Here is a 26,640-nt window from a genome sequence, read left to right on the forward strand (position 1 = left end):
CTTTTTACACAACAAACAATGACACACAATACACAGATAAGGTAAAGGCCTTCCCCCTTTTCATCTCCAGCGTCTGGAGGTGCTGGTCAACTTCTGGCCGTGGTAAGGCACTCTTGTTCAATTTTTCTTGCCAAGGAGCCTGTAGACATCTCCTATCTTTTTGCTGACATGACTGCATGTCTGCATAGGGTGCCCTTTTACCTTCCCGCCAAGGCGTACCTATTGATCTACTTGCATTGTCTATCTTTATAATTTTAGGGTTCCACACCTCACTTCGTAAGTAGACCGGACACCCATAATGTCAGTCCACTTCTCTTATAGAACTTTGGATTGTTTAACCAAATCCTGTAAATATATAGTGATTTGAATTAATGATTCTTGATGCCACAATCCACAGGCTTACATTCCTCCAGGCAGGGCTGGTTGCTGTGAAAAATGGTGCATGCAAAGAGTATGTCAGAGAGTGAGTATGACTATGTACTGTGACTGCACTCTGACCTTGTTGAAGAGGAAGGGCTGTGAGTAAACATGGCTGAATAAGTGACTGCTATTTAGTTTTCAATCACACCTTTAGATAACTATTATTGCGGTTGCAGATGGATTTGAAGGGTGGGGCTCCAGGGAGCAAGAACAGCACGCAAAGGAGCAGTACGACATTACACGCAATGCAAAATTTCATTCTCTATGTTGCTTTTACAATCACTGGTTTCTATTAAAAGCAGAGCTGTGTGGACTACAAGAAAAATGCCAAAATCCATACTGTGGAAATACTTTTATCTTGCCAACCAAAAGATTGTAAAAATGTGTGTAAGCTTGTGAAATCTCTAGCATTCAAGTCAGGCAAGAAGTTGCAAAAAGTATGGGAACTTACCTGATCCTGAAATCACATTGTTTGATTAGTTTCTTAGGCAGGAATAGAAAAGGAGTGATCAAGAGGCTTTCAAAATTGTGTTGAGAAATCTGATGGTTTTAGATTTAATTTGGTGGATCTACTAGGCAAGCTAGGAAAGGAAAACAAGTTTTAATAATCAAACATCCATGTGTACATTCCACCCTCCAAAGCTTCTTCTTTGGAAACTTTTAAACAGGGGCTGGATGGCCATCTGTCAGGGTTACTTTGTTTGTGCTTTTCCTGCAAGGCAGGGGGTTGGGCTAGATGGCCTATGAGGTCTCTTCCAACTCTATGATTCGATGATTCTATCCTGAGCAAAATGCATTGGCTTCTTTATCAATGCAAAACAGAGAAATCGGGCATTTTTGTATCAGTAGGGCTGAGGCTCATTTTAGGTGAATTTTAGATGGCTTCATATTATATTTCTTTGTGTGTTAAGAAAATGTGGGATCCATTTGTTTTGGCTGATTGGGATGCTTGAAGGGCAAATATTAGATATGATATTCTTGCTCAGTGAAAATGATTTCCTTGTTCTTATATTTATTTATTTACACCTTGCTTTTCTCTCAGGAACCAAGACCCAAAGTGGCTCACAACCTTTAAAAACTATACAGTTTTAAAACCTACAAACTATAAATATTAAAATAGAATCAAATACCACAAAGACTAAAACAATTCAGTCAAAATAACATAAAAACAAAAAAGTATACAACTGTTAAAACCCCATAGTACCACCTGCCCCAGTCTTAGAAATCAGTATCTAATATTCTCTGGTATCTCTACTCTTTGACTCAGATCCCTTCCACACAGCTGAATAAAATCCACATTATCTGCTTTGAACTGGAATATATGGCACTGTGGACTCAGATAATCCAGTTCAAATCACATATTGTGGGATTTTCAGCCTTGATATTCCGGGTTATATGGCTGTGTGGAAGCTCAAATCAGGGATGCACATGTTTTTCAACCATACACTAGTCAATTTGTCAATAGAGCAGTCATGAGATGGTGTGTCATTTTTTTTCTCAAAGAACTAAACAAAGGTCATGTGTGGATGAGAACAAAATTGATTTCCTCCCTTGTCATACCCTTCTTTATTGCTTTAAGGTATGATTTCTTCTAACAGCAGTAGCAGCGAACTTTGTGATGTTTCAAAGCCAGTAGGCCTTTTAACCCTTCCTACTTATAAGTTTTATACAAGGTGTTTGAATGCTATTGTCTTAGATTTGTAATCTTTTGAATGTTTTCCCACTACCATTTCTCTTTTTCTTAGAAAAAAATCAAGAGGAAATGAGGTTGAGAAGTAATATTTGCCTTTTCCCTTCTTGGTTCTGTTGTTCACCCAACCTTCATTTTCACTTCTGTTTTGACTGCCTTTACAACCCTGAGAGATCTTCATTTAAAAATAAATCAATTAATAAACATGCTATTTTTGACCAGAAGTCAACCTGAATTCAACATTGATCTGGTCATCTTTTGCATCCATATTTCTCTCTGTTGCTCCTTTTCTTCCTTCCAAAGCATGGAACTGAGACTCTTCTTTTTCTCCCATTACTACTGCAGACTGCTTTCAGCGTTTTAAGTATTCCTAGTTTGATACTTTATTGACTCCCCTTTTGATGTATTGTCGAAGGCTTTCATGGCTGGAATCACTGGGTAACAGCCAGGCTTTGCAGCTGCAAGGTTACTCAGTGCTAATCAAGCTGGCTAATTGCAACATTCACACTTGCTTCAAACAGAGAAGAGTTCTTACACCTTGGACATTCCACAGATAGATAGATAGATAGATAGATAGATAGATAGATAGATAGATAGATAGATATCCCACTTGCCTCATTCCCACAGACCTCTAAACAAACTTCAGAGGACGCCTACTATAGATGCAGATGAAACGTCAAGAGAGAATGCTACTGGAACATGGCCATATCACCAAAAAAAACCAAAAAACTCACAGCAACCCTTTGTTTTTAATTTACTTGGGTTAGAAGCATATTGTAGAATTGCACTGGAGAGCCGAGAGAAACCTACAAACACTTTAGAGAGGAATACTTTTTGGAGCAGAGTAAATGGAACTCTGAATATCGAAGGGGGTTCGTTCTGTATCTGGTTGCCTGGGGCACAGATGTCTGTATATTTAGTTCTGATAAGTGCAGTTTTGTTCAGATATTGTATAACCTGTCACCATGAAGGTACAATAACAAAGTATACATGCATTTTCTTGCTCCTTTCCTGTTGAGGAATTAATCAATCTTTATCACAATGCATGTTAAAACAGTGTTACCAAGTCAGAATCATGGACTCATATTACATGGTATTTCTTTCCCTGAATAAGAGATGTATAACAGAACATTGCTGAGAATTCAAGAAAGAGCACCCTCCCTAACAATCGCTCATAGCAATTTAAGTCAGTGCACTCACCAAATTGCAGCTATTGCTTGCTAATTTGAATGTGTAAAATTTGCCATCTTCGCTTCTGTTCCTAGTTTTGTTCTCATTGTATTAGCTTGTGCAATTATTTGGTTCTACATTATTCATAAATATACTTACATTCGTTGAAAAGTTGGAGGATAGGGAGATAGCATCACACTATTTGTCCTTGCTTTCCATGCATTCAGCTGTAAGCGTGACAACGACCTGTATACATTTGAAATACTTTGTCTTTTAGAGGATTCAATCATATAGGGAGGGCCAGTGCATGTATATCTTTGATGCCCTGTTCAATGTGACATCTGAAGTCTGGTTAGGGTTAGGGTGCAGTATGTTTCCACTCCTTTCTTCCATACTTTCAATGAGCATATGAAAATGAACTAAGCTCACAACATCTAAGGATGCCTGCGATAGATGTGAGAAAAATGTCAGGAGAGAATGCTTCTGGAACATGGCAATATAGTCCAGAAAACTCACCGCAACCCGTGAACTAAGCTTATTGTAAACAAATGTGGCCTGTATCAGTTTGGCTATCGCCTCTCAGTTTCACTCATATGTGGGCAAAATTGCTTGTACATCATTATATTTTAGTCATTGTTGTTGTTACATGCCAGCGAATCAACTTTGGTTCATGGCAACCCCATGAATAAGAGACATCCATGTCACCCTAGCATCAGCAGCTCAGGTCTTGCAAGCTCAGGATTGCAGCATTTTCTGGATAGAAATCCTGCACAGAAAATGTTTCAGTTGGGTCCTGAATAAATTCTGAACAGTGAAAAGTATTTGAAGGCTTTTCATTTATGCTTATATCTACTGTTTCAGAATGTGACAATGACCAATTGTGCAACTCATTTTTTTAAAAAAGTCTAGAGTGTATCTACACCGGTGTCATCCCATTTCTTTACTACACTGGTACATCTACATTGTAGAATTAATGCAGTTTGACACCACTTTAACTGCTATGGTTAATTTCTATACAATTGTAGGAATTGTGGTTTGGTGAGGCAGTCTTTGACAGAGAAAGGTAAAGACTGTGTGAAACTGCAACTCCCTTGGTTTCATAGCATTGAGCCATGGTAGTTAAAGTGGTGTCAAATTGCATTCATGCTACAGTGTAGATCCAATGTAGATGTCTTGATGTGGTTGGACTATGCTCAGACATGCAAAGTCACTGTGGAATGATGAAACCTTTGATAAACAATCAGAATAGACCATTCTGTTGCATTTCATTAACTAAGATGCTTTAAGGGAAGCAGCTCAGATGTTTAATAGTGAGGTAACATTGGCATATCAAGTTCATCTGCATGTTGATGTGTTGTTGTAAACTTAAAGAGAAAGTTATCTCACAAATCCCTCAATGAATTAATTATGTGATGACGTGGAGGGCCTCTTGGAGTGTATGTGTTGGCCTACCCAGTTCCCATATCCTTAGTGGTGGTGGGTATCATGAGAGAGTTCTTTGTTTGGAGAGATGTATGTGCAGAAAAGAATTCCTACACTTTTTTTCATGCCAGGTGCGACTTGAGAAACTGCAAGTCATTTCTGGTGTGAGAGAATTGGCCATCTGCAAGAACGTTGCCCAGAGGATGCCCTGATTTTTGAAGTTTTACTATCCTCTGGGAGGCTTCTCTCATGTCTCTGGATTCGAACCACCAACCTGTCAGTCAGCAGTCCATTGTGCCACCGGGGGTTCCTACACTGAAAAGGTGGATCAGATTTGACTATATTGTTTGGACATCTAATTCTCACAAATGTCCACTTTTTTTAATTTGATGCAGACTTGGTGGGGGTGGAGGAGAGTAGGGCTACTCCATGTGGTCCTGTGGACCCCCCCCCCACCCCCCATTATTTCAGGATCATTGAATAGGCTATATGCTCTCTCCTGCTAAATATCAGACGGCACAGCTCTGGAATAAGTTTTAAGCTGGCATGAAGTGCAATAGATTAAAGATTAATGCAGATCATGCCCAGGGAATTTTGGAAGAAATTACTATTCTGCTGGCAGAAACATTAAGAGTGAAATCACAACATTTGCACCTCTTCTTTTGAGATCCTTAGGGAAGTTTCAGAGGACATGGAATGCTTTAAGATTCTTTTTTGCAGTTTTTATGTTACAGTTCTGCTGCTGTAAAAATTCTATCGCTAATTCTCCTATACTAGGAAAACCTATTTGTCCATCTTCTCAGTTATCTACATGATAATGGATCTCCAGGGCCTTAAGCAGTTGTCTTTCTCCAAATGGATTCTTGAAGTAGAGTTGCCAGAGATTGAATGAGGGATCTTCTGTAGGCAAAACATACAAAGCATGCCCTCCCGTAGCCACTAGGTTCCCTAAAACTACTATGGAAACAGGAAACTATGGATAATAGTGAACCCTATTGAAATGAATGATGTCTTCCAGAAGTTGCCATAGAGGCACATTGGAGGCCATAGACAATTTCTACAGAGGTGTCCTGGAAGACCTAGGTAATTCCTAGAATTGTTGTGTGATTTGAGTAGAGAAAACTGTGGTTATTGTAGAGCAGGGTTTTGGAGACGATCAGTTGTAAATGGAGGTATTTTAGTAAGTTTGATTGATGGTTTTATTTATTATTTACAGTATTTATATACTACCTTTCTCACCCCAGGGGGTGAGTTTAGTGTTTACACCTTATTTTATTTTTCTGGTTATTTAATTTTTAATGTTTATTTTACTTAAGTGATATTTGTCTTTACTGTTCTAATGTAGCACAAATCCTATGTAAAATCATACTACATATTTTTGACATTAATATTGAAATCTGAAATATATACAGAAAATATATATGGCTTTTTTGCCATCAGAGTAGCTATTTTTGATGTTGATGTTGTGTTCTTATATGCTTTCAGTAATTGCAATGGTTTTATTTTAAGTTATGTTAATTTGACCTATGTATTATTGTTTTTTGTATTGTTTTAACTGTTACTTCCTGTAAGTCCCTTTAGGGAGAGGGGGCAGGATATAAATAAAACTTCTTCTTCTTCTTCTTCTTCTTCATCATCATCATCATCATCATCATCCCATGGGTATGGAATTGTGTTCAGCTACTGACCTATGCTACCTCTCTAATGATCCATCATGTGGTTATTCTAATTTGGATAGCAGATGAAGCTTGACGTGGAATAAATCTAACTGAAACCCAAGTGTGTGATTTAACTACATTAAATAATTAGTAGCTGCCACCTTTCCCCCATCTAGATAAAAATGCTTCTCATGCCCTCTTCTTCAATTATCTCTACTATTATGACTGACCGATTTACTTTGGCACCCGACTCTATTGCCATAATGGTTTCTGAGATCCACTGTTTTCCCAGTGTGATAGCTGACACCCAAATCTTATTTGAGGAGAAATAATTCTTTTCAACTTGAGTGAAACCAATTTGAGTTGCTTCAAATAAAGGCTTTTTAAAAGAACAGTGATAGCTAAATGCTTTTCACATCGAATCCAACATTGCTAGATCTTTTTGAAAACTGAGACTTAGAGTTCACTTTCAAGAGGATGAGTTGACATTTTGTTAATTGAAATGATGTCTCAGATTTTAAAGTCAGACTTGATCCTGATGCATTGTGCTTGTTTATGTCAGTTTCCTGAGATAGAGGCGTCTCTATCGAACAATTTTGTGGACTAGAGTTGCTAGAGGCTAATCATGTTATTGTACAGAGCACTATTTCTCTGAAGTGTGGCTGCAGTCCTCACCCCATTCAAATGAATGGCACATACAGAGAGGGACCAGATAAAGAGGAGGACAAAAGGCAGGAATTTAGTACAGTTGAAAAAAAGATCCATTGCATGAAACCAATTACAGTAGGACCCTCCTTCTCCTGCTGAGACACCTAGTTACCTCATGTGCATCTTGTCATCCACACACCTGACCTTTTCTTAGTTCTAAAAATATGTTTTTGTCATTGGGATTGTCCCAGATCAGTGTTTTGCAGATTCATCCCAGCCAATGCTTTGAGACTGAGCCACCAAAAAGTGCAGTATTTCTATTTCTGTGAGTTCCCCACTGGGACCGTGCAGTGCTGAACACAGGAGTGGCTCAGTCAGGACCTGTGCTAATTAGCACCAGCTAAACTTCTTTAGATCACTAATTGCCTAATTCTAGCATCTAGATAAGGAATCTTGTATGGCCTCATTACAGTAAGGTTCTCATGGCTTCTGCTGGATCTGTGCCTATATTAAACAGTTAACTGTTTCGTGTTGACAGTATTCACTTACATATGTGATTCTGAAATGAGAGAGACAGAGATCAGTTGCACTTTGACTGCATCGTGACTGACTAAGAGCACAGTAGGCCCACATATTATACATTAGGCTTGGGTAACCACGGAAAAATTTGGTTCTAAACTCGTTTCGTTTTTAGGGGGGCCCTTGCGTTTCGTTTTTTAAAAGAATTCTGAAATTTTCCTTTAAAAAAGTTCGAAATATACGAAATTTCGTAAAATTACTAATCGATTCGTTAATGGCAGACGCGATTGCGCAATATGCTAAAAAACCCTCCAAATGGGACAGGGGGAACTTCTGAAGCTTCCCTCTCCCTCTGGTGTTGACTGTTGGTGTGCTAATTTATTTTTTATCACTGATAAAACAAACAACAACTATAAAACTTGCACCAGACATATGGAAATAATTACGAAACAATTACGAAATAATTTCGAAACTATTTTGAACCAATTACGAAACAATTACGAAACAATACGAAATAAATTGGAAAAATTGTTTCGATTTTTAATTACTCCTCACAATAGTCCTGCATGGCTCAATATTGGATCGTAAGCTAATTTAAATACGAATTAATAACGAATTACGAAATTAACGAACGAAACCGCCCAAGCCTATTATACATGGGAGCTTTCTAATACTATATGGAACCCTTTCTCTTGACTGACATGCTATTATTATTATTATTATTATTATTATTATGGCTGGATGGTCATCTGTTAGGGGTGCTTTGATTGTGTTTTTACTGCATGGCAAAATGATGTTAGACTGTATGACCCCAGGGATCTTCCACTGAAATACTGTGAAGTTTATGTTGGTTATTTTTCCCCCTTCATTTTAAATATTGTATTGTTCGTCCTCCCTCCCACACTCCCTCCCTCTCTCCCTCCCACACTCCCTCCCTCCCTTCCTTCACTGTTGTACAAAATGGGGCTTGAACATCCACACATTTTGGTATCCACTGGGGGGACGGGGTTGGTGGTGGTCCTTGAACCAAACCCCAAGTATCCACTGTACTGCTCTGTAATCCTGTAACATAGAGCATGATAGGTAAAGGTAAAGTCCAGTTGTGTCTGACTTTGGGGGTTGGTCCTCATCTCCATTTCTAAGCCAAAGAGCTGGCGTTGTCTGTAGACACCTCCAAGGTCATGTAGCCAGCATGACTGCATGGAGCACCGTTACCTTCCCACTGGAGCGGCACCTATTGATCTACTCACATTTGCATGTTTTAGAACTGCTAGGTTGGCAGAAACTGGGGCTAACAGTGGGAGCTCATGCCGCTCCCCGGATTCAGACTTGCGACCTTTTGGTAAGCAAATTCAGCAGCTCAGCCATTTAACCCATTTCACCACCGGGGGCGCCCATAGGGCAGGATAGGAATATTAAAAATAATAAATGTTTATAACACAGAATAGCTGAAATCCTCTTTCTTGTAATCTTATTCTGTTGCTTCCAAATCTTTCCTTTGAAGTAAAATAATATGAATTTGTTACATCTGTGTGACAGCTGTCCAAATCTTTGAAGATTGTTATATTGCCTCTTAGTTGTCTTCTCCAGGAAAAAACCCACTCAATTCCTTCAACCTTTCATGCAAAAATTCCTCTTTAAAACTTTTTACAAGGTTTTAAACATATTCAGGGGTAGCATTGTAGAACATGCACCATAATACATCAAAACCCAAAATCCACAAAGGAGTGATACATTTATTGGCCAAGGTAAAGGTAAAGGTAGTCCCCTGACATTAAGTCCAGTCATGTCTGACTCTGGGGTGTGGTGCTCATCTCCATTTCTAAGCCGAAGAGCCAGCATTGTCCGTAGACACCTCCAAGGTCATGTGATCGGCATGACTGCATGGAGCGCCGTTACCTTCCCGCCGGAGTGGTACCTATTGATCTACTCACATTTGCATGTTTTTGAACTGCTAGGTTGGCAGAAGCTAGGGCTGACAGCGGAAGCTCACGCTGCACCCTGGAATCGAACCTGCGACCTTTCGATCAACTAGCTCAGCAGCTCAGTGCTTTAACCCACTGCGCCACCGGGGGCTCCTGAAAATGTGCAAAATACATCATGCAAGCTTTCACCGGCTTCTTCATTGGACAAAGATGTTGAAAATCATACAGAAGAAGATGGTTATGTTATAATCAGAGGCCTGTATTTTGTCTCAGATGTTACTTCTGTTGTCAGTTAAGTTGGTCTGGAAGCCACTCATGTAGGGAGAAAGGGCATTAAAAGGCAGGTAATAAAATGTCAACTCCATTAGCAACAGAACAGCAAATTCACTTGTAATTTTAGTTATAATTATTGTAATTATAATTTGCAATTGCAGCTTACCATTTATTGTAAAGTTTTATTAAAAGAGAAAATGTCTAATGCAGCCCTTAAGTCTGATTAGTTCATCTCTAACTTGCTGAAGTAATGAATGATACACTTAAGAACATAATTCAGTCAATTAAATCCTGGCCTTTCAAGGTTTGGTTAGTCTCTTCTGGGCCACATTACATAACTTAATTGCTGTGTTCTGCTTCTAGTACTAGGATTCTTTTGGAGTTAAGTAAATTTATTTTAGAAATTAGGTTTAATATCATAGGACGTAATTTCTTTGAATCCCATTGATTCTTTGATTTCAGAGTGAATAACAGGAATTATGAACATTTGGAAATAGAGAACATGCCGAACATATTTAAAAACGCATACAGACATTACCCCTGGTTAATTTGATTTGCACTTTAATTAGCAGAGTAGAGGTGTTGTGGGTTCTTCAAGATCTAGATTTTGGGTTGCTGTGAGTTTTCTGGGCTGTATGGCCATGTTCCAGAAGCATTCTCTCTTGATGTTTCGCCCACATCTATGACAAGCATCCCCAGAGGTTGTGAGGTCTGTTGGAAACTAGGCAAATGGGGTTTATATATTTGTGGAATATCCAGGGTAGGAGAAAGCACAGCACCCAAACACGAATCAAGTGATTCCGGCCATGAAAGCCTTCGACAGCACATCCAGATTTTGTTTTTCGGAGAGGTAAATGATGGATCTGATATTGGTGGTGCAGTGAATTCGCCTTAGGTTTTAATCTCAACTTTTAAAGGGCTGCTTATGTATTAAAATGTTTATATCCTGCCATATTCCTGGCATCTCAGGAATACAACAGTTTGAACAGTTTAAAATAATTTAAAACAATATAAATAATTTTAAAGGCGAAAAGCATCTTTTATACACTTAAAATAACAGTTTAAAACAATTAAAGAAACAACCACACGTGGAAATTTGGATGATATCAGTTAAGGCTCAGTAGCTTTATTGAATAACCATGTTTTTATTTAGTTTTGGAATGGTACAATATTGGTGTCTATCTTGCTTCATCCGCAGACACTTTCAGCACCATGGATAGGAAAACCATGTTGAACTGAATGGTCCTTATGGTCTCTTCCAACGCTATGATTCTACAACTCCTTTTAAAGTTTCAACTAAAATTCAGGCTATCAATTTATTTTCCCAATAATGTTGAAACTGCCAGCCAGTACCATATTTTGGGTTGTGAGTATTTTCATTTCTGGGCATTATGTTTCCTGGTGTGTTTTCACTGCCCATACTTGTGTGGAGGCAGGGTGCTACTGTGAGGGAGCCCATGGAGAATTGTAGAGCTGGGGAGGAGATGGTCCCTAAGGTATGTGTCAGGCATAGCTTAGTCATCACTGTTTTTGTCTTTACAAAGTGAATTTTGGTGACTCATCGCACTGGAATCAGAGGCGCCTTTGTTTCTTTTGTTTTATTGTTGAACATTGTTCCATTCTGTCAGTATAATAAAAGAAAACCCTATAATGTTTGCTCCCCCTTTCCCCATGTGATGGCTACATTGAGAGTGAAAATGCGGTTTCTGTTTTTCAATTTTTGGGTCCTTGTGCCGGCTCCAAGCAGAAAGCTGCCCTATTCTGTAATACAGGTTGAGTGTCTCTTTATCCAAAATGCTTGGAACCAGAAGAGTTTTGCAATTATTTGAATTTATTTGGATTTTTGAATACCTGCATTTGCATATAAATACATAATGAAATATCTTGGAGGGGGGACTCAAATCTAAATGCGAAATCCATTGTTCATATACCCCTATATGCATAGAAGTTCATTTTATACAACATTTAAAAATAATTTCATGTATGAAACAAAATATGTATACATTGATCCATCAGAATGCCAAAGTGTCACTATATTAGCCACATGTGCACAATTTTAGATTTTGTGGAGTATTTTGAATTTTGGAATTTCAGATAAATGATGCTCAAACTGTGCTTAATAATTTATTCTGGCTGAGGAGTGTTGACCATTACCATCCTATGGTGAAGCTACACCATAGTTTTGTAATTTGGCAAGGTATTTGGAATCTTCTTCTAGATTGCTCTAGTGCTGTGCTTAAGGGCTAGATATTTTTACATACCCTACTATTTCACTCTGCGTCAGATCCCAGGGTTCCTTAAGGTGAAATGATGACAACTGAAGTATCATCATACTGCTGTAATTCTGTAATTTTGATATCCTCCCTCTGAGTTTTAAGGTCTTTAAAGAAAGGATATCTCTTGATCCCACACCATCTTAAGCATGTTTGATGAAGAAATAGGAATAGTCTTCCCTCTGATTGCTCCCAAGTTGTGAACTCTCTTCCATGGAAGGCTCAGTGGGTGCTGTTTGCTCTCTTTCTTCTTCAGTTAATGCCCTCTGTAATTAGACAAGCTTTGGGTGTTTAACTTCCTTTGGCAGAATAATTTTTTATCATTATGCTTTTATACTTTTGTGGCTGTGGTGCCATGGTGCCGCAGCAGGTTAAACTGCTAAGCTGCAGAACCTGCTGACTGGAAGGTCGGTGGTTTGAATCTGTGGGACAAGGTGACCTCCCATTGTTAGCCCCAGCTTCTGCCAACCTAGCAGTTTGAAAACATGTCAATGTGAGTAGATCAATAGGTATTGCTTCAGGGGGAAGGTAATGGTGCTGCATGCAGTCATGCTGGCCACATGGCCTTGGAGGTGTCTACGGACAATGCCGGCTCTTTGGCTTAGAAATGGAGATGAGCATGACCCCCCAGAGTCAGACACGGTTAGATTTAATATCAAGGGGAAACCTTTACCTGGTATTGTATGCATTTTTATATGTACTGTAACCATGTTGTACCTCACCTTGAGCTGCAAAGAGAGGCAGGTTCGTAAACTTGCAAATGTGAGTAGATCAATAGATACTACTTTGGCGGGAAGGTAATGACACTCCATGCCGTCATGCCAGCCACAAGACCTAGTAGGCGTCTATGGACAATGCTGGAGGAACATTAAAAGGGGTGGTGGTTCTCACGAAACTTTTATTTGATTTAAGTCTACTGTGAGGAGGCTGATAGCCATACAGTAGGTGGCTTTCACAGTGTTCAACCTTATTTCTCTTGCAATTGGCAGCACCTTCCCGTTGTACATCAGGGAAGGACAATGCCAGCTAGCTTATAAAGTCTGTCAGCAGGTGTAATTTTAAGACATCATGTGATGATTCTACATGTTTCATATAGGGCTATGTTCACCTGCTTTGCATGGGAAGATTTATGCCAGATGGGGCAGGCATACTCAGCAGTTGAGTAAGACAAGGCCAGGGCTGATGTTCTTATTAATTTTGGGTCTGCACCCCATGCGCTATCATTAAGTTTCCGCAAGACGTTATTGCATGCAATGACTTTGTGCTTGGTGTTCGTACAGTGTTTCCTAAATGTTAGTGTTTGATCTAAGGTGACACCAAAATATTTAGGGGGGGAACAGTGTTCAAACTCTTGGCCTTCCCAGGTAACTTTCAATTTCCTGTTGGCTTCACAGTTATGTAGGTGGAAGGCACAGTCTTGTGTCTTGACAGGGTTAAGCTTCAGGTGATTATCTTTTCAGTAGCTGGAGAGATCTTTCAACCATTAATAAGTTGGTTTTCAAGTGTTCCAAAGTTTTTTTTTGTTGCTTGTGTTGTTAGGCCAAAGTAAAAAGCAAATATATAGCTCTTTGTGAGTGGTGGTTTTGGCTGATCGTAGTAAAAAATGTTAAACAAGGTCGGTGCAAGAATGCTGCCTTGGGGTAGACCATTCTTTTGCCTCCTCCATCTGCTTTTCCTGCCCTGGAACTCCACATAGATACTACAGTTTTCTAGGGGAGTCTGGGTAGTTTTTGAAACATCTCTAGGATTTAATTTAATGGTGTTTGGTCTTAGCTGTGCTTTTAGGTAATCACAGGATCATATTCCTCACAGATATGGGGGTATTACTGTAATGTCAAACTAAGACTCAGGATTCAATCCACACAGGTCAATGAGCTTGGCAATTTTATGCCTTAATATGAGGAAGTGCATGTTGGTTACTGGCTGTGCTTTGCATTTGAATGGAGTTGGAAAGGACACATAGCATATACCCATTTGCCATCCCCTTACTGATCTCTAATTGTTTATTCTTTCTTGGTTCCCTTGCTACAAATGGACAATGGAGAGATGGGTTGGATGGAGCAAGTGCACCAGGATATTGCTGATAAGATTAGGAGGAGACATCCCTGTGGATTCCAATTACTTTCATTTTTCTGAAGCAAATATTGATGCCAGTCTGGTCTGAATCAATAATTCAGATTAGAAATATTTCCTTTCAAGAATAAATAAACCATAAATCAACAAATAATGAAATAATGAAACTTGGGTATTATATAGGTGAATGTGTAAGTTTCGGTAAGTGGTCAGGTGGTAACTATAGTCTTACCAGAAGGAAGAAAATAATGACACTTTCCTCTCTTTTGATCATATCGTGCTTAAAATATTGTGTCCAGTTCTGGCACCACAGTTCATGAAGGATATTGGCTAGCTGGAATATGCCTGGGGAAGGGCAGCTTAGATCATAATATGCCTGGAAACCACCTAGAACAGTGTTTCTCAACCTTCCTAATGCCGCGACCCCTTAATACAGTTCCTCATATTGTGGTGACCCCCAACCATAACATTATTTTCTTTGCTCCTTTTTAACTGTAATTTTGCTACTGCTTTGAATTGTAATGTGAATATCTGATATGCAGGATGTATTTTCATTCACTGGACCACATTTGGCACCAATACCCGATACGTCCAAATTTAAATACTGGTGGGGCTGGAAAAACTTTGTCATTTGAGTTGCAGTTGCTGCGATTTATAGTTCACCTACAATCAAAGAGCATTCTGAACTCAAACCAACAATGGAATTGAACCAAACTTGGCACACAGTACTCCCATGACCAACAGATAATACTGGAAGGACTTGGAGGGTACTTGACCTTGAGTTTTGGAGTTGTAGTTCACCTATATCCAGAGAGCACCGAGGCTTCAAACAATATGGATCTGGACCAAACCTGGCATGAATACTCAATATGGCCAAATGCAAACACTGGTGGAGTTTGGGGAAAATAGATTATGACATTTGGGAGTTGTAGTTTCTGGGATTTATAGTTCCCCTACAATCAAAGAGTATTCTGAACTCTACCAACAATGGAATTGAACCAAACTTGGCAACAGAACTCCCATGACCAACAGAAAATACTGGAAGGGTTTGGTGGGCATCGACCTTGAGTTTTGGAGTTGTAGTTCACCAACATCCAGAAAGCATTGTGGACTCAAACAATGATGGATCTGGACCAAGCTTGGCACAATTACTCAATATGCCCAAATGTGAACACTAGTGGAGTTTGGGGAAAATAGACCTTGACATTTGGAAGTTGTAGTTTCTGGGATTTATAGTTCATCTACAATCAATGGAAATTCTGAACCTCATCAACAACAGATTTGGGCCAAACTTCCCATACAGAACCCTCATGACCCACAGAAAATACTGTGTTTTCTGATGGTCTTTGGTGACCCCTCTGACATCCCCTCACACCCCCTCAGGGGTCCCGACCCCCAGGTTGAGAAACACTGACCTAGAAGAGAGCCATATCTGATGCACTCATCCCCTTAACCTCTCTAGGGTGAGACATGCAATAAAGCTCTCAGTGGTCACTGAACATAATACTTAAGTTCATATCAAAATTGTTGGAGATCCTGTATCATGTTAGCAATGGTTGTTACACAACATAAGGGGACTGTATTTTTCAGATGTGGGAGGAATGTTTGTAGAATAATGGGGGAGAGAAATGGGGTACAAGGTTTGTCCAGATAAGTAAAAATTGGTGGACGAATGCCATGTGAGATAGGCAGAATGACTAGTTAATTTGTCAAATAAATAAATATATAATAGGAACATTTCTAAGTATAGCTCGAGGTACTATTTTTTAACTTGGCCAAATATTCAGAACCACTTTTCTAACTCCGATATAGAAACTTAGTACTCATCAACATCATACATATCTTCTGTTTACATGTACCTTATGAGTTCAGGGATCTCCTGCCACCTCCAACAGATCACTATCATATATACGTGTTTACTAGTCTACTTCATGTATAAATCAAGAACAGGTTTTGGGCCCCAAATTATGGATTTCATGGGCCATTCCACGGAGAGGTGAAAGTGTCAATTGCCCCTCAGGGAGCCAGTTGCCCCAGGCTGTGCCCACTATTTTCCTGTCCAGGCATTCAAAAAGGTCAGGAGATGGTTTTAAAACATGAAACTTAAGGTACAGACTTATAGTGGTGACCTGTGGATTGGTTGATCCATTTTTGGGAGTTGATTTTTGGCTAACGTTTCCAGACTTATACATGCGTATACTGGCAATCCCTGAGTTAAAAAACATCTGAATTACAAATGACTCATCATTAAAAATGGGGTGAGACAACAGAAAGTGAGAGAACTCTACCATTAGGAAGGGAAATTCACTCCTGAAAGAATTATTATGGGGAAAAAGTATCTCCACTGAAGCTTTATCACCAATTCTTGTTTCCACAACAAGCTGCATTTTTCAAAATCCAGTTATCTCAGGGACAGAAAGTGAGGTAAAGTCTTCAGAAAAGGGGTCAGATAGTAAAACAGAAACCACAGAGGTGTTAATTCTTTTCTATACAATCCAAAGTTAATATATTTAAATTTGGCTGGAGCTAGACTTAAAAATGTACCCGTTCTGACCTGCATACAAATTCAACTGAAGACAAACCTACAGAACCTATCTTGTTTGTAACTTGGGGACTGCTCTGTATATGGTATCTATTATTTTGCAGCTCAATACTGCAACAAATTGGAGATTTTAAATCCCTGTTGTAAAGCGTGTATACATATATGGCTTCCATTTTTAATAAACACCCAGTTAACCCGTTTTCACAGTGCTACAGCTATTTGAAATGGGTGAGTTCATTTACACATTTGGAATAATTACTGGAGGTGGTTCTAGCCTAATCATATTCCCATTAGCTAGTTAGAACGCTGAGATCACAAATGGTGTTTATCACACAACTCACAGAACAGCATCCCATATCTGCTAAGGGTGTATTGATCTCAGGTTTGCATACAGATGTGCAATTTCACTTTCAATTGTTGTCTCTCAGTCTACTTGAATTCTGACTTCAGAGATGCTCTTTCTTCCTGTCTCAAAAGCATCTTCTCTCCAAGAAACTCTATATTTTTCTGAAAGATGCTAGTCAATTGATTAATATGTAACTTGCTAAGATGGATAGATCTGAGATGGAATTTGATTGTTCTTACCACAATTATCAGTTTATAGTGACATGCTTTGTTGGAAATCTGTGTAAAGAATGTGTCCCCAGTAGAAAAATCTGTTTCTTTCCCAGATCCATAACACCATCAGAGCCTTGTTCAGAGATGTACAGAATCACACACAGGGCTTCCCATTTTTTCCTCCTCTGTGTTTTGATTGATGTGAAGCTTAATGATATTACATCTCAGCTTAAGAGCTTCGTTGCTGCTATGTATGAGAGCCAGCATGGTGTAATGCAAGCCTGCACAATCTGATGTTTGGGCCTCCAACTTCCAGAAGTACTAGCCAACTGGTCCAATGGCCAGGCATCTGGAGGGCCACAGGTTGTGTAGTTCTGGTGTAGTGGTTTGAGCGTTGGACTACAACTGAAGACTAGTATTTGAATCCCTGCTCTGCTATGGAAACACTCTCTGAACAAATCCTGCCAAGAAAAATTTGTGAAAGGGTTACCAGAAGTCAAATAACTTGAAGGTACACAACAGCAACCACTGCTATGTATACCACACCCATTGTCCCAAATTTAGCCAAAATATGTTCAATAAACACAGAAGTGCATTCAAAGTAGGACTTTAAATGCCAAGACCCCACTGGATAGGAAGAACCTGCAAACAACATACCACACTTTGAAGTGTAGAATAGCACTCTTATTATTACCCTCCCACCCTCCCACCCCCCACACACAATAAGTAATTGATATCAACGTCTAAAATGTCTAAAATTACCTAACATGCATTGTCTGCAGACACACATAAGAATACATTATTTTCTTTGGAAACCTTATCCTTTCTACTGTTGACTTTTTACTTGATACCTACCCTGTGTGAAAGTTAGTGCGAAAGTTGCCAAATCCTCAAGTAAACATTGGCTTTGAAACACCTGATCTTTTTGAACATTTTGTGCAGTGGCCCAACCTTCCTTAATGTGTACAACTGGTTTTGCTGTTTAAATGAGAACACTAAACTCATGAAAAGTAACTATAGGGAATCCAAACCCACTTTATGGCCAATTCCCATGGAACATGCCTTTCAGTAATGCTAGTACCGAAGAGTTTATTGTCAAAAGAGGAGCCCAAATGAAGCATTAACTTCCACCCTTGCTTGGTGTTAAAGTTTTCTAAATATCTTACAATCGCCATTTCCTGACATTGTCTATCGCTCCCAACTGCCATAGTGTCTGCCTTGTCTTACTCTATGTCATTACCAACTTGACCTTTACATAGTCATTGTTGATATACTTATTCAAACTGATTGAGAACTGCTTACAGAAAAAAAATGAAAATTCAGAAAACAGGAGAAAATATACAGACAATATAGTTTCCCATTAATCTCCATTAGACTGACCATTTGGTGCGGAATGATGGAAGTAGTAGATCATCAACATCTGGTTGGTTACAGGATCTCCTCATATACATTTATTATAGAAGATAATAACTCACAGCAACCCAGTGATTCTGTCCATGGAAGCCTTCAACAACATATTATAGAAGAGTTTGAGAATATAAACTCTTTGCCAATCGAATAGTTTAAACTAGCTTAAATTCTGGTTTTTCAAAAAAACAAAAACAAAAACCTCTTGCCTTTTAAATGTATACTAAAAGCTTGAAAACAACATTTAAAGACTTATGAATGATGGGTCTAGTAATTATTTCAGGCTGTATTCAGATTTTTCAGTGATACTGGTATAAGCTTGATGGTGCTTTTTTTTTAAGCTACTGGATTTGGTTTAAAAAATTAAGGGTCTTCCTCTTTTCGATGCATTTTTACCTGCTGCTTCCTTCCTTGCATATTTGATTTCTGTGATATTATACCTTTGTTTGCACATAAAGCTGGGATCCTTAGTAAATTAAAGAGCATGAGGCTGAAGTTGGCTGGGAAACTTAAAGACTCGGATTGTGAGGTCGGTTCAGGGGAGGAAAGAGAGATCTTGTATAATCTTTATAATTTGAAGTAGCTACGAAGTGTTGGACTAAGAGACTTTTAGCTAGTTTATTTTTCTCACTTAAGAGTAGAAGTAAACAATGTGTGGCTTTTGGTTTTGTTCCAAAGTACTCAGGAGGTCAGTGCTGCTAAGTGCTTCATCTATTTCCCCCTTCTTAGTTTCTTTTTTCTTTCCTAAACTTCCATACTCTTTCATTCCTTCAAGTAATTTAAGGTCATGGATATGAGATTATCCTCATTTTGAATGGAAACAAAATGAAGGAGCAGGAATTTTAATTTGTATATATCCCAAGACAGACCCAGCATTCAACAATGCTTTTGTCTTCTTATGGAGGTGATATCAAGAAGAACTAGAACAGGGGTTCTCAACCTTCCTCATGCTGCGATCCCTTAATACAGTTCCTCATGTTGTGGTGACCTCCAACCATAAAATTATTTTCCTTCCTACTGCATAATTGTCATTTTGCTACTGTTATCAATTGTAATGTAAATATCTCATATGCAGGATGTATTTTCATTCACTGGACCAAATTTGGCACAAATACCCAATACGCCCAAATTTGAATACTGGTGGGGTTGGGGGGTGGTAGCTTGATTTTGTCATTTGGGAGTTGTGGTTGCTGGGATTTGTAATTCACCTGCAATCAAAGTGCATTCTGAACTCTATCAACAATGGAATTGAACCAAACTTGGCACACAGAACAGCCACGGCCAACAGAAAATACTGGAAGGGTTTGGTGGGCATTGACCTTGAGTTTTGGAGTTGTAGTTCGCCTACATCCAGAGAGCACTGTGGACTCAAACGATGATGGATCTGGACCAAACTTGGCATGAATACACAATATGCCCAAATGTGAACACCGGTGGAGTTTGGGGAAAATAGTCCTTGACATTTTGAGAGTTGTAGTTGCTGGGATTTGTAGTTCACCTACAATCAAAGAGCCTTCTGAACCCCACCAATGACGGAATTGGGCCCAACTTCCCACATAGAACCCCCATGACCAACAGAAAATACTGTGTTTTCTGGTGGTCTTTAGTGACCCTTCTGACACACCTTCGTGACCCCTCCAGGGGTCCCGACCCTCAGGTTGAGAACCACTGAACTAGAACATGGCTGAGAGCGGCTTTCAACAGACAGCTGTCTCAGTTTGTTTCAATCCAACAAAGTAAAAAAAATAACAAAAAGATATGTGTGTACATATGCACACACCTACATATGTGTGTGATGAGATGAATCTAGCAGTGCCTGCGAAATTTACTTATTTTAGCATGAGCTTTTGTAGGTCTTAAACTGCTTCTTCAGATGCATCCATGGAATACAGTGTTAATTCACATGTATTTAAACACAGTCCCATAGTTGTGGGACAGGTATCAGAGAAAGGTGGGATACACTGTTAATAAAAGCTCTAAGAATTGGGTTGTTGTAGGTCCTAGAACATGGCCATATAGCCCGAAAAACCTATAACAACCCAGTGATTCGGACCATGAAAGCCTTCGACAATACATTGAACAGCTCTAAGATGATACAACCTTGTCAAGCAATTTGACAATGTATAAATATTAAGTCAGTTAATCCTAGAATGTGAAAGCAATACATTATGCTTACTTAACAGTGAGTTCTCTTATAGTGGGAAAGTTTTCTATAGTTATCCATGTCATCGTGATGAAAATGCATATTTTAATATATTCAAAAAGGTTATCTCTGTTGAAACAGGATGGTATCCTTCCTCTAATCTTTTAGGTAGCAAACAGCGTTGGCCCAGGATATTTTGCTGTCTAGGCAAGGGAAAAAAGTGGGTCTTTCCATGTACCCAAGGCAACAAGATGGGCAGTTCAGTGGTGGCAATGGGATAGTGCCTTCATAATTCCTGATAAGGGAATAGGCCTATTTAGGATTGAAATGCAAGATGTGAAGAATGTACAGTTCAGTCCTTAGAGAGTGGGAAAGTGACGGGCTTAGGAGGAATGAGAGAGAGGCTGGCATTGTTGCGCCCACCGCATTTGCCACATTTGTCATATGGTAGAGCTGGTCCTGACAGTTGGAGCAAAGCTTTTCATTGCAGAGATAGTGCTGAAACTTTCTCAGCTTGTTTCCGAAAGACAATTTTTCCCTAATTGCTTTCCTTTTGACTGTGACATCTTAGACCAGGATGTCTGAGGCCTTATTCTTCAAGGCATTATCACAAAGGATTGGTTAAATTAGTCTTATGCCTGCAATCTGAATGAAAAACTAGTCTGGACTAAAATGCACTTTTTGTCTGGAATTAGTCGTCTGCCACTTTTCTGTTTCACATTAACTACAATTGCAAGCAATGCACCCAAAACTAATGGGTATTCTCAATGTCACTTGTGAAAATGCCCCCTAACCGTTTCTTTTTTGGTGGAAATCTGGTTGGTGGAAGGGAAGTACTACTGAGGGAACAACAGACAAAGGCAGAAGAACTGAGCAATAAGGAAGAAGCTGAGGGCACGATAGAGTTGCTTGAGAGTGAGTGCCCTAGGTTGTTTGCTTGAGACTTAGTGTCACTTGTGTCTCCTTCTGTAGCTCATTCACCAAGGTTTGCTGCCGAGGTGTCAATGGCATGGAAAAGCGATATTAAGAAACAAAAAAAAAATCCTTTTGTGTTGGTAGAAAAGAAAGAATAAATGCAGAGGAGTGTGTAGTATCATTCATGGAAACGAATGTCAATGTGAATCTGATTACTTAATGTTGAATGATAAAATGCCAGCAAAGCGATCAGTAGTAGACACACCCAAACATATTAAAGCTGACAACACTGCCAGCAGCCTGGGAATCTACTATGATCCAATTATGGGTCCTTCTGATCCAACATTCTAGAATCAAGAAGATCTCCAGTTACTACAGTAAAAGGTTGTTCTTTTCCTGTGGGATCCAATAGCCATTCTAATATTTCCTGCTAAGCATAGCTTGGCATTCTTTGAATGGTTTGACTGAGATCCGGAGTGCATTGGAAGTCTTTGGCTGCTTGATTTATGTGCTTTCCTAAGTGCCAAGAGCAGTGAGCTCTTTGTTTCATGGCTGTAGGAAGAGTTGGAATAGAGACAGATGGAGTTAAGTGGTTTAGCAGGCAGAGCCTGATTCACTGGGGGAAGCTTTGTCCCCAACACAAAAGCAACTTGTTGATCACCATTGCAAGTCTGATATTAAACCCTGCTGAAGTCCCAAACATTTCTTTTTTGCAAAATGGTCCATAGAAAAGTTAATTAGTAGCCTATAACATGGTACCTTACTGCTTCTCTGAAGCTAATATACAGTGAATCTTTATTATTAAAACCATGGGCACTAAAAATGAAAACAAAAACAAAAACAATAAGAGTTCATTAAATATAAACTTATTCATTTATTTAGAGCATTTGTATCCCGTCTATAGAGAAATGCTATTATAAATCATAAATCACGCCGCTTGCCACCACTGTAATAAAGTACGTAAAATATATCCCACAGCTGAATACCACTGTAAAGGATTATATCTAATATCACACCACTGGACACCAGTATAAAGGATAATATCACAGCTAGTGACGCGAGGCTGGAGGCTTATTAATATTATGGCTGGGCAGGATGGATCTTCCCCAAAGATTTTCTTCTCCTTAAAAATTCCACCCCTGTGCCTCCAATATGGCAGCGAGATGATGTTAGATAGGTGCATTGGTAGAGTGAGCACTGCTTGTTTTTACGCTTCTTTTGATTTAAAGCTGCCACCAACCTAAATAGTTTTAGGATTTTTCAATAAGTATTTGAGGTAAACTTTTCCCACTCCTGCCAACACTGCTTTTTCCTCTGACTCCCAAAATGACTGTTTGATAAGAGGCTTTTCTGTAGTAAAAAGATGTTAAAAATGCTGGAAATATCACAAAGGCTTGACGCTTGAATGATGCGCAGTAGAGATCTTTTGAAAATTAAATAGAACAAGATTTATTTATAAAAACAGACAACTGACTACTTCTTTTTTAATAATTTATTTTTATTGAAAAGTATTGATAGCATAGACAAATTGACAAACAACATACACACATCTACATACAAGTTAAAAAAGCTGTTACCACTTTGGGTTGAATACTTCTCTCTTTATATATTACATTCCTTCATAATTGTCCCTACCTAATTTCGTAAACCGTATTCGCCCCAACTTACATAACCCCCAACCTACCTAACTCACACTCAGGGGCAGAGTGTTGCCTCTGTCCCCCCCCACCCTCTCCCACCCAACCACATATTACCCTACTTATACACATCTAAACATATATACGTACAAGTTCCCCTTTACTTCCAGGATCTTCAAGCGAACCTATGTTCAATTTCGTTCTTAAGCTATCCTTAATTTATGGTTAGTTTTTAACCTATTTTAACATCACTACCGGGATTTTTCTTTCTTCTTTTCTCCTCCCCCCCCCTTTAACAATACTTAAGATTATTTTTCTTTAGAAAGTTAGTAAACTTGTTCCAGTTGGTGTTATCTACTATTGTCTTATTTTTCCTTATTTTCTGTGTTAACAAGTCAATGTTCATAATATCCATAGCCTTGTTGATTCATGAATTGAAAGTTCCTGTATCTTTGGTTTTCCATACCCGGGCAATACATATCCTCGCTGCTGTAGTCAGATAGAAAAAAAATCTTATCATTGTTCTTATTCAATTTGAGGTTGGTCATTCCTAGCAGGAAATACTCTGGTTTAAATTCAAAACTAAGTTCGAAAATCTCTCCCATTTTTCTATACACCTCATACCAGAATTTTTTAACAACTCCGCAATCCCACCACATGTGCTTAAATGTTCCCACTTTCTTCTGACATCTCCAGCACTTTTTGTCGATCTTCCCCTTATTGTATTTTGCTATTTTTTCTGTGGTTTGGTACCACAGATAGAACATCTTTACCCAGTTTTCTTTAATCTCGGCAGTGTACGCATATTTCAGCTTTTTTGTCCATTCCTCCTCCCATTCTGACATGGTGATCGTGTGTCCTACCATTTTGGCCCACTTAATCATGACTTCTTTTACCTGTTCTTCCTCCGTTGCCCACATTAAGAGTTGTTGGTACAGTCTTTTAATCAGTTTACTTTCCATTTTTAATATTTTATCCCACGAATTTTCTTTTAATTCAAATCCTATTCTTCTATCTCCTTTAAAGTTTTCATTGACCTGTCGGTACTGGAACCAAGAGAACTTGGGTTCTATTCGTTGTATTTCCTCCAATGTTTTAATTCTTATTTCTTGATTATTTGTATTAAGCAATTGCCTGTATGTCAGCCATCTGTCATTTGGCATTTCCCTTCTCTGGTCTGCCTCATTCGGTGACAGCCACATCGGTGTCTTGGTGTACCATTTTCCTTTGTATTTGTTCCACACTTTTATCAGCGATGCTCTGATGAAGTGACTGTTAAATTTTCTTTCCACCGCAACCTTTTCTTTCCATAAATAGCTATGCCAGCCTCTATTCAGATCTTCTCCTTCCAGTGATAGCATTCTGGTGTTTTTTAATGTGGCCCAGTCCTTAACCTAAGTCAGCGCTGCTGCGTCGTAATATAATTGGAGATCTGGCAGTCCTAGTCCTCCCCTCTTGGTTTCATCGCTTAGGTTTCTAAATTTAATTCTGGCTGTTTTATTCTGCCAGATAAATTTATTTATATCTTTTTGCCACCCAGTTAGTGTTTTTTTGGTTCTTACTATTGGAATCATTCTGAATAGGTATAATACCTCCGCAAGGATATTCATTTTTGTTAATGCAATCCTACCCAAGAGGGAATCCAGTATCCAAAACTCCCAGGGTCAGCTAGCTCCCTGGACATTGCCCGACCAATCAGCTTCATGCATCTTATTTTACAGTTGACACACACACTAATTGACTTCTTGCATGCTCCAACAACATCGACTATTTCTTTTCCCTAGTGTGATAAATACTGATTCTTACTGTTTTAAGGGAACTCTTCCAAAGTGGGAGGAACAATTCTCTTGAATTCTCCTTTTGTCCAACTGCATGTCTTTCAGGATCTGCATGCCATTGTGCCCCTTGTTTTCAGCCTCATTGAATAAATGGAAACAACTTCTGAAGATTAAATATTTAATTTACACATCCTACCTGCTAAGGTTTTGCAGCCCTAATAAAGAAAAACAGAGTTATTAAAATTGCTGGTTTTCTTTTTTAAAAAGTCATCAACATGTGAGCTGCTATTGCTGACTGACTATTGATAAACGCTGACAGTTTTTGAAGCCACCTTGCAGTTGGAAACACACATGCCAAAATGCTTTTTAAAATAATGCTGAGAGGGTTTGTGGCAGGTTGCCAAACCACTTACTTCATTTTCATAGTGGGAAGAGATTGTGTTGACAAATAGGAAATAGTTTTTTAATTGCACATAATGTTTATGTGTGATGTACTTTTGCCTGAACAGATGGAATGAGTTCTTGAATAAAAACAGGGGAAGAACTACAGTTCAGTGCTAGAATTCATGCTTTGCATGAGAAGGATCTAATTTCAGTCTCTGGTATTTGCAGTTAAATGACTGTCAGGTAACAGGAAAAGGTGTGGCCACCAGTTTGGCTTAATACAAAACAACATGCCCAGTCACCTACTGTTTCTATATGAGCTCTCTGACATGTGGAAAAAGAGTACACGCTGAGAAGATCAAATGCTTAGCATTAATAATCCTGTTGAAAATCTATCATAATCAGGGAAGGGCTGTCATATTTAATGCTGTGATTAAAGTTACTTTCTTCCCTTCAGTCCATGCATCTCATTAATGAACTAAATTCTAGGAAAACTTATGCTATCAAGTCCTCTCTATCAGTTGCAAAACTGGTATTGATGTTCCAGACTATAATATGGTAATGGCTTTCAGTTCTACTTCTGAGAAGTCATTAATGATCTCAGGGGCTATATTCCTGCTTTCTTCATTTTTGAATGTTTACATTTCATCACATGCACTCTTTTTCAAGGCTTTGCAGAGTTTGAAGATTAGTTTGCTGTATTGAGTGTCTGTAGACCTGTAGATAACAGAAGAAGTAATTGGTGCATAGGGGAATCGTTCTTATTGTGTTTTGAATTGTTTTAAAGTAATGTTTTGCTTTACCCATAGTTTAAATAGTTTTAACATATGGCTAGCCTCCTTGGGTCCTATACAAGGGGAAAAGTGGAATATCAATCAATCAGTCAATCTATCAATCAATCAATCAATCAGATCTATTAAAGATTTCAGGTACCTGTAGATGCATATATTAAAAAGTAGAATTTTCTTTGTCAATGTAGATAGTAGCACCATCAGTTTTAGGAGGAAGCTATTGCTGGGAAGCTCTGCATTTCTGCAGAAACTTATCAGACTTTATCTGATAAGAAGAGTATGCATATGTTGCCAACAGATGCCTGCTATCCGTGATCTCAGGTATTGCAAATGCATGATGGGTGTGTATGTTCTGTTTTTATGGATCAATATGGAAAGTGTGGTGCAGCAGCAAAAGTTAGCCTCGGTCCCCAC

General features: G+C 38.8%; 1 protein-coding gene across 3 annotated transcripts in view; it reads left to right on the forward strand.

Moving 5' to 3' along the window:
- Window positions 1-26,640, forward strand: part of ITPR3 (inositol 1,4,5-trisphosphate receptor type 3) — a 137,462-nt gene that overhangs the window by 9,660 nt on the left and 101,162 nt on the right. The gene's annotated exons all lie outside the window — the stretch shown is intronic.

This window comes from Anolis sagrei, chromosome 4, assembly GCF_037176765.1.
Source record: "Anolis sagrei isolate rAnoSag1 chromosome 4, rAnoSag1.mat, whole genome shotgun sequence".
NCBI classification, from domain to species: Eukaryota; Metazoa; Chordata; class Lepidosauria; order Squamata; family Dactyloidae; genus Anolis; species Anolis sagrei.